Genomic DNA, 8,909 nt, shown 5'->3' with positions numbered 1-8,909 from the left:
TTACGACACCACTTTAGAGAAGTTTTACATGGCTGAAATACTCAGGAAATGTCGCCAACATTACTGAGGGGTATTTTTCCGCCGTTGAAAATTTGTGATGTTGCCTGGGCGGGGAATCGCACCCACGACCTTATGCGTGCAAGACGGGTGTGAATACCATTGAACCACGGTGGCACCCATGATTTATCAGCTATCTAACAAAAAGTTGAAAAAAAATGTGCACAGTAATCTTGTATGCAATTTTCGCGATTTAAAATTTAAAATCAATTTTTATCAATGATTGTGTATTCTTCGATTTTTTTTGTATTAAACTATGATCAATTAGAAAAATTTTAAGTCCTATTTGGTAGTGGGATTCAAACGATTACTATTTTTTCCTAATTTTCTAAAATTTGCGAAAAAAAAGTTGTGTTTTATATCAGAGTGAAACAGACTGTGGCATAAACCTTCAAAATTGAATAACATATATAGTTTATATGTTCTCCGAGGAATACCTAAATGGGCTAAAGAAGGAATGACAACATTAATTATATCAAAGTTAACAAGTAAAAGAGCGTTAAGTTGGACGGGCCGAATATTTATACCCTCCTACATTAAATATTCATAACTAATATAGAAACAAAGGTTTTCCTTCTGTTACCCATAATTTTGGGGGGAACAATTTTTTGGTCACTGTGAACCGCAAATATCTAATTTTAACTAATTCGGTCATCAAAAAACTTAAAAATACCTGAAATTAGACGTTACTGTTATATGAGAGCTATACCACAACGTGGGTCTATGTCCACAATTTTTGATGGAGAAGTTTTTAACCACTGGGAACTATAAATGTCGAACCTATGCCCGCAATTTTTGGTGGCGACATTCAAATATCATAAATAAGGTGTTGACCTATTCCCACAACTTTAAGCGCACATGTCTTTTGTTCATTACACACAATTTAGACATAACATGTAGTTAAAAAATTAAAAATCGGGTAGTAACGAGGGTTTATGGGGGTATACCAAAACGTGAACTTATGTTTGACATTTTTATAGGATAAGTTTGCTAACCATTGTTTTCCGTAAATGCCAAATTGCAGCCAATTCAGGCCAAATATTTAGATAATAACTTTCAAACACCTGAAATCAGATTGTTCCGTAATATGGGAACTATACCAAAACGTAACCCTATGGCTCAAATTTTGGATGGAGAAGTTTTTTGACTACTTTGAAACCTAAGTTCCAAATTACAGCAAATCCATGTAGATAAATTCTTAAAAGTAACTAAAATCGGGTTGTATCGTTATATGTGGGCTATACCAACATATTGAAATACATATGTATGCAAAGGGTGTTTTTTAAGCCCGATAGAACTTGAAATTGTAAAAAATAACACAAAAAATTAAATTGTAATCAAATTTTTTTTTATTCGAAAGATCAATACGTGACATTAACATTTGAAAATGATTTCGGGCATATGGGCACCGCGGCTGTTCTTGACGAAGTGCATTCTGGACGTCCAATTTTCCGAGCACTGCTGGCCGTATGTCACGAATAACACGAACAATGCTGGCCTCCAAGGCATCAATTGTTGCTGGTTTATCAGCATAAACCAGTGACTTCACGTAGCCCCAAAGGAAATAATCGAGAGGTGTTAAATCGCACGACCTTGTAGGCCAATTAACAGGCCCACTTCTCGAAATCAACTTATCGCCAAATTTTGATTTCAATAAGTCGATGGTTGCGTTCGTCGTATGGCACGTAGCGCCATCCTGTTGAAACCACATCTCCTCCGGATCAATTTCATCCATATTTTCAAACAAAAAATCATTGATCATGGTGCGATAACGAAATGTGCCTCATCGAAATAATGGTTTTAGACCCCAAGTATGTTTGTACGATATCCGTTTCAGACAATTTTGAGTAGATCTAGCAATGTCCGTCCGTCTGTCTGTCTGTCTGTCTGTCTGTCTGTCCGTCTGTCTGTCTGGCTGGTGCGCACGATAACTCTCGAACGGATCAATCGATTCGGTTCAAATTTTGGGTATCGAAATATTTTGTCTAGATCCGATTTAAGTTCGGACGGATCTGCCGATTCGGTCCAAAATTTGGCTTTCGTAATATTTTGTCCAAACTTAGTTCAAGTTCAAAGATGGATTATATCGGTCCACTCCTTCCGATACCTCCCCCACAAAAGTTCGAAAATGTTCGGAAAATTTGTGCGTACGATAACTTTTGAAGGCAGTAACCGATTTGGTCCATACTTTGCACATTATGAAATTTCTACCAGACTTAGATGAGGTTCCAATATGGACTCAATCGGTAAACTCCTTCGAGGACCTCCCACACAAAATTTCGGAAAAGTTCAGTTTAGGACCTGCTCTCGCATCGCCTTGGTTTTTGTTGTAACATCCTGTATTCACTGTCCCCTATACGAAGCTACAAGTTTCCTCAGGGGCAATTCCATACTTCCTGAAAAAATAGCCTGAAAGTTGAAAAACAAACCCTATGACACCATGTTTATGGGTGGAAGCCCAAGATAATTCTCGAACGGAAATGCCGGTTTCGGCCGAAATTTGGCCTTCGTAATATTGTTTCCAAACTGAGTTTAAAATCGTAGATAAGCCATATCGGTCCACTTCTTCAGGTACCTACCCCGCAAAAGTCCAAAAATATTAGGAAAAATTGTGGGCACGATAACTCTTGATGGGAGTGTCCGATTTGGTCCATACTTTACACATTCTCATAATATCTACCAGATATAGATCAGGTTCGAATATGGACTATATTTGTCCACTCCATCCCGTACCTCCCACACAAAATTTTGGATAAGTTCACTTTAAGACCTGCTATTGCATCACTTTGATTTTTGTTGAAGCAACTTACATTCGCCGCCTCAATTACGATGGTAAAAGTTGTTTCAGGGGCAAGTCCATACTTCTTGAGAAAACAGCCCGAAGGGTGTAAACACCCCCTATGGCAACCCCATGGTCTATGTCGGTCCATTCCTTTAAGTACCTTTTTAGCAAAATTTTTGAACTTTAATCCTAATCAACATTTTTGTCGGTTTATACGACAAACATTTTAAAACCCCTTAAATATATAAGTTTCTTGAAAAAAGTGTTTTAATTTGCACAGGCTGAGGGTATATCTCTTTCGGCAAAGCCGACTGATACTTTTTTACTTGTTATACCCTCAGCCTTTAGGCTATGAAGGGTATATACACTTTCATACGGACAAAATGTGCCTCATCGAAATAATGGTTTTAGACCCCAAGTATGTTTGGACGAAATGTGTTTCAGACAATTTGGAGTCGATTGAGCAATGTCCGTCCGTCTGTCAGTCTGTCTGTCTGTCTGGCTGGCTGGAGCGCACGATAACTCTCGAACGGATAAACCGATTCGGTTCAAATTTTGGCTTTCGTAATATTTTACCCAAACTTAGTTTAAGTTCGAAGATGGGCTATATCGGTCCACTCCTTCCGGTACCTCCCCCACAAAAGTTCGAAAATGTTTGGAAAATTTGTGCGCACGATAACTCTTGAAGGGAGTAACCGATTTGGTCCATACTTTGCCCATCGTGGAGCGTGTACCAGACTTAGATAAGGTTTCAATATGGACTCAATCGGTCCACTCCTTGAGGTACCTCCCACACAAAATTTCGGAAAAGTTCAGTTTAGGGCCAGCTCTCGAATCGCTTTGATTTTTGTTTTAGCAGCTTGTATTCACTGCCCTCCATACGACGGTACAAGTTTCAGCAGGGGCAAAATCATACTTCCCGAGAGAATAGCCTGAAAGTTGCAAAAAAAACCCTATGACACCGTGTGAGGTGGTTGAAGCGCAAGATAACTCTCGAACGGAACTGCCGATTCGGTCCAAAATTTGGCCTTAGTAATATTTTGTCCAAACATAGTTTAAGTTTGAAGATAAGCCATATCGGTCCACTCTTTCAGGTACCTCCCCCACAACAGTTCAAAAATGTTCGGAAAAATTGTTCGTACGGTAACTCTTGAAGGTAGTTGCCAAATTGGTCAATACTTTACACATCCTAATACATCTACCAGATATAGATCAGGTTCAAATATGGACTATATTTGTCCACTCCATCCCGTACCTCCCACAAAAAATTTCGGATAAGTTCACTTTAAGACCTGCTATGGAATCACATTGATTTTTGTTGAGACAACTTGCATTCGTTGCCTCAATTACGATGGTAAAAGTTTTTTTTAGGGGCAAGTCCATACTTCTTGAGCAAACAGCCTGAAGAGTGTAAAAACATCCTAAGGCACCATATGTTGTGTCTGGAGATCCACTTCCATAACGGTCAATGTCGATCCATTCCTTTTAGTATCTCCTCCGCAAAACTTTTGAACTTTAATCCTAATCAACATTGTTGTCGGTTCAAATATCCAAAATTTTTAAAACCCCCTAAATACATACGTATTTTGGAATTTTTTTTTTTCAATATACACAGGCTGAGGGTATATCTCTGTCGGCAAAGACGACTGATACTTTTTTAATTGTTTGTATTAAATCTACGCTGGTTGACAGTCCTTAATTTTTTATGTACGCTGGGAAAGGTTCAGGCTACAGGATGTTCTCCCTTTAAAATATTTACTTTTAATCTAACTGTCCCTTAAAATAATTAAAAAACCGTCCGTAAAAATAATGTTTAAAGAATTAATGCCTTGTCCCCTATTTTCCTCCGGATATTTTTTTCTTCAATGATTTCCCATTAAGATTATATGATTTTCTTATAGATATCGTACGAGAACGGACATTAATAACTTATGTTCCATTACATAGAACGAAATACATATCAAAACCGATTAGGAGCGGTAGTTGGTGTCTATTATCTACATACGTCATCAAATAATTTCAACAATTCGTTTTATCGGAATTTCCTCTCAAAGACGTTCTTATTCACAAATGCAAATATTAATGTTAACCAAAATGTATACATTCAAAAATATAATTTCCCAATCCATTTCCTCACATTAAATACATTTCCATAATACGTGACAATAGCAAAAAGATTATCCCACTACAGAGAAAAACGAAGTTGGCTGAGTTATGTTTTGTGATATGACATTCATACCACATTTTGAAATTCATTCCATATCATGGTTGTTATTAATTTGCATTTTAATTTCCTGTGGAATAATGGAAAAAATACATGTAATACACCTCTTTACGAGGAGATGATACAAAACGTGTACAGTAATTTTAACAGGAATTCGAACATTACCAATGGTTATGATTGGGAACGTGTAAAGACATAAAGAAAAAATTATTATTTTTGAAAAATGCATGTATTTTATTTACATTAGAGCTTTTTACAGGGTCAAACTCGTTATGAGGTTTTATATGACATAATAAATATACTAAATCCAGGACAATGCAAACGTATTCGTATTATTGTCTTCAGATATCACACAATTTAACTCACTCACAAATCAATCATCGTCAATTTCTTCCCAATTATCCACAAAAGTATTTCCTTTTTACCTTTACCATTTAGCATAACATCCAACTATAGAATTTGCCCTAACTATCCCCATGGTAATTTAATACAGAAAATGCTTTATCCAATTTCTTGCCATTTTAATTTGCATTAATTTTCTAGGATTGTTCGTTAAACTCAAATCGTAAGTGCAGGTGGTACCCGCTCATTTCTATGGTTACAGCATCAACATCTCAACCTCTTTGCAGTTTATCAGTTTTTATACTTGGACAAAGAATTTCCTATTACGTGCATGCAAAATACTATATGAATCAACAAGGTTACGGTAGAAAGTGAATAAGTCCAAAAGAAGAATTTTTGAAAAAATATAGTTTTTGAATTAAAATAATATTGTTTTTGAATAGCTGAAACTTGTCTGTCCACTAACACTTAGCGATTGTGAGTAAGGTTAAGACAGTACATTGCACTACGATGACAAGTGACAATACGATAGTATTTATTTCAAGGAATGTTTGTGTTTAGTTTTCCTTCAAAATATTTTTAGAAAAGTCCACGGTGGGCGATGGTCTTTAAAAACATATTTTTGTGAATATCCAGGCTAGTTGATGGCCCTTACAAAAATATTCTTGACCGTCCTTAAAAAATGTTCTTGAAAATATCTAGGATAGTTTTTGACCCTAAAAAATATTATTCAGAAAAATACACGTCCCTTACAAAAACGTTTTTTAAAATATCTAGGTTCGTTGACGGTCCTTAAAATATAATCTTCTTAAAAAAATCCACGTTGGGTGATGATCCTTAAATAGCTGATGACCTTTAAAAATTTTATTTAAAATATCCAGGCTAGTTGATGGTCCTTAAAATTATTTTTTTAGAAAAACTCGTCGCTGGGTGATGGTCATTATTCTTGAAAGTATATAAGCTAGTTGATGGTCTTTACAAAAATATTCTTGATCGTCCTTAAAACATTTTATTGAAAATATCTAGGATAGTTTTTGACCCTAAAAAATATTATTTAGAAAAATCCACTGCCCTTTAAAAACGTTCTTTAAAATAATCAGGTTAATTGATGGTACTTAAAAAATAATCTTCGGAAAAATCCACGCTGGTTGATGGTCCTTAACTAATATTCTTGAAAATATTCAGTCTAGTTGACGGTCTTTACAGAAATATTCGTGATGGTATGTACCTAAAAGATATTCTTGAAAATATGCAGAGTAGATGATGGTCCTTAAAAAATATTCTTCAAAATATATAGGCTAATTGAAGGTCCTTAAAATGTTTTTGAAAAAAAAGCGGGCTCGTTGATGGTCCAAAAGAATTTTTGATGACCTCTAAAAATATTATTTAAAATATCCAGGCTAGTTGATGGTCTTTAAAATATTTTTTTAGAAAAACTCGACGCTGGGTGATGTTCCTTAAAAAATATTCTTGAAAGTATCCAGGCTAGTTGATGCTCTTTACAAATATATTCTTGATCGTCCTTAAAATTGTTTTTGAAAATATCTAGGATAGTTTTGATCCTAAAAAATATTATTCAGAAAAATCCACGACCCTTAAAAACATTCTTTAAAATATCCAGGTTAGTTGATGGTCCTTAAAAAATAATCTTCTTACAAAAATCCACGCTGGGTTCTGGTCCTTAAAAAATATTCTTGAAAATATATAGGCTATTTGAAGGTCCTTAAAAATATTATTCACAATAGCCAGAACAGTTGATGGCCCTTAAAAAATATTTTTGAAAACATGCGGACTAGTTCATGGCCCTAAAAAATTTGTTTAGAAAACTCCACGCTGTGTAAAATATTCAGGCTAGTTGATGACTTTTAAAAATATTATATAAAATATCCAGTCTATTTGAAGGTCCTTAAAATATTTTTTTAGAAAAATTCGACGCTAGGTGATGGTCCTTAAAAAATATTCTTGACATTATCCAGGCTAGCTGATGGCCTACACAAAAATATTCTCGATAGTCCTTAAAAAATGATCTTGAAATTATGTACGATAGTTTTTAACCCTAAAAAATATTATTTGGAAAACTCCACCGCCCTTAAAAAATGTTCTTTAAAATAACCAGGTTAATTGATGGTCCTTAAAAAATAATCTTCTTAGAAAAATTTTTTCAAAAATATTTTTTTCAGGGCCATCGACTGTTCTGGCTATTTTTTAGCCTATAGCCTATATATTTTCAAGAACATTTTTAAGGACCATCATCCAGGGTCCTTAAAATGCTCGTTGATGGCCCTACAAAAATTTGTTTTGAAAAATCCACGCTGTGTAAAATATCCAGGCTAGTTGATGACCTTTAAAAATATTTTTTAAAACATCCAGGCTAGTTGATGGTTTTTAATTTTTTTTTAGAAAAAATCGACGCTAGTTGATGGTCCTTAAAAATATTCTTGAAAGTATCCAGAAGCCATTCCACAGCCTATATGTCCGATGAGCCACTACCAGAAACGAAACCGGTCGCAGAATGGTGGTTATGTGAATTCGAATCTTCGGCTTTCTTTTTTCACCTGCAAGAAATCATCGCTCGATTTCAACAAGAAATTAATTAAAATTATCATCGCCATAATAGGCAACATTTTTAAATAAAAAAATTATTTTACTTATGTTTTCCCCTCGTTATTTCTTTGCATTTTTCACATAGGCTGCACTAGTCATTACATCTTAAAGCGGTGACCGAAAATGGTACCAAATGTATTTTTTTACTCTTTACCATAGTATGGAGGGTATAAAAAGTTTGTTTTTCAGTATATATATTCTTGAGCAGGGTAAAATTTTGAGTCGATGTATGCACATCCGTCCATCTGTCAGTAGTAACAACTTTAGCATCCACAAAAATTGAGATAGGACAATTCTTCTTTTTATTTCACAACTGATGTCGTTTGTTGTGTTTACGAAGTCTTTTACTACCTCAAAATTATAGGAACCAACTTCAACAGTTGGTCCGATCTCAATGGACGCATTGCTCGTCGACACCATCAAATTGGTCTTCTCGCCGTTTACCGCCAGACCCACTTTAGCAAATTCTCCTTCGACCTTCATAAAGGTATCGGTTATTTCTTTTACTGATCGTACCATGATGTCGTTATCATCAGCATAAGCAAGTAACATGTGGCTATTGGTGTAGATTGTGCCACTTCTTTCGACGTTTACTTCTCCTATAACCTTTTCTAGCAGGATGTTAAAAAGATCACACGAAAGGCTTTCTCTTAGCCTGAAACCTCTTTTGGTACAAAACTCTTCGGAGAGGTTCTTTCCTATTTTAACTGAAGATCTTGTGTCAGTCAGAGTCATTTTACAAAGCTGAATGAGCTTTGCGGGGATACCAAATTCAGACATGACTTGGAATACCTTTTAACGTATCGGGCTGTCGAAGGCTGCTTTATAATCGACAAAAAGGTGGTAGGTGTCGATCTGCGTCTCTTGGGTCTTCTCCAGGATTTGCCGCAAGGCAAATAT

Source organism: Musca autumnalis, unplaced genomic scaffold, assembly GCF_047663935.1.
Source record: "Musca autumnalis isolate F117 unplaced genomic scaffold, ASM4766393v1 scaffold_4, whole genome shotgun sequence".
Taxonomy (NCBI): Eukaryota; Metazoa; Arthropoda; class Insecta; order Diptera; family Muscidae; genus Musca; species Musca autumnalis.
The sequence above is the reverse complement of the archived record's forward strand: the minus strand, read 5'-3'. Positions refer to the sequence as shown.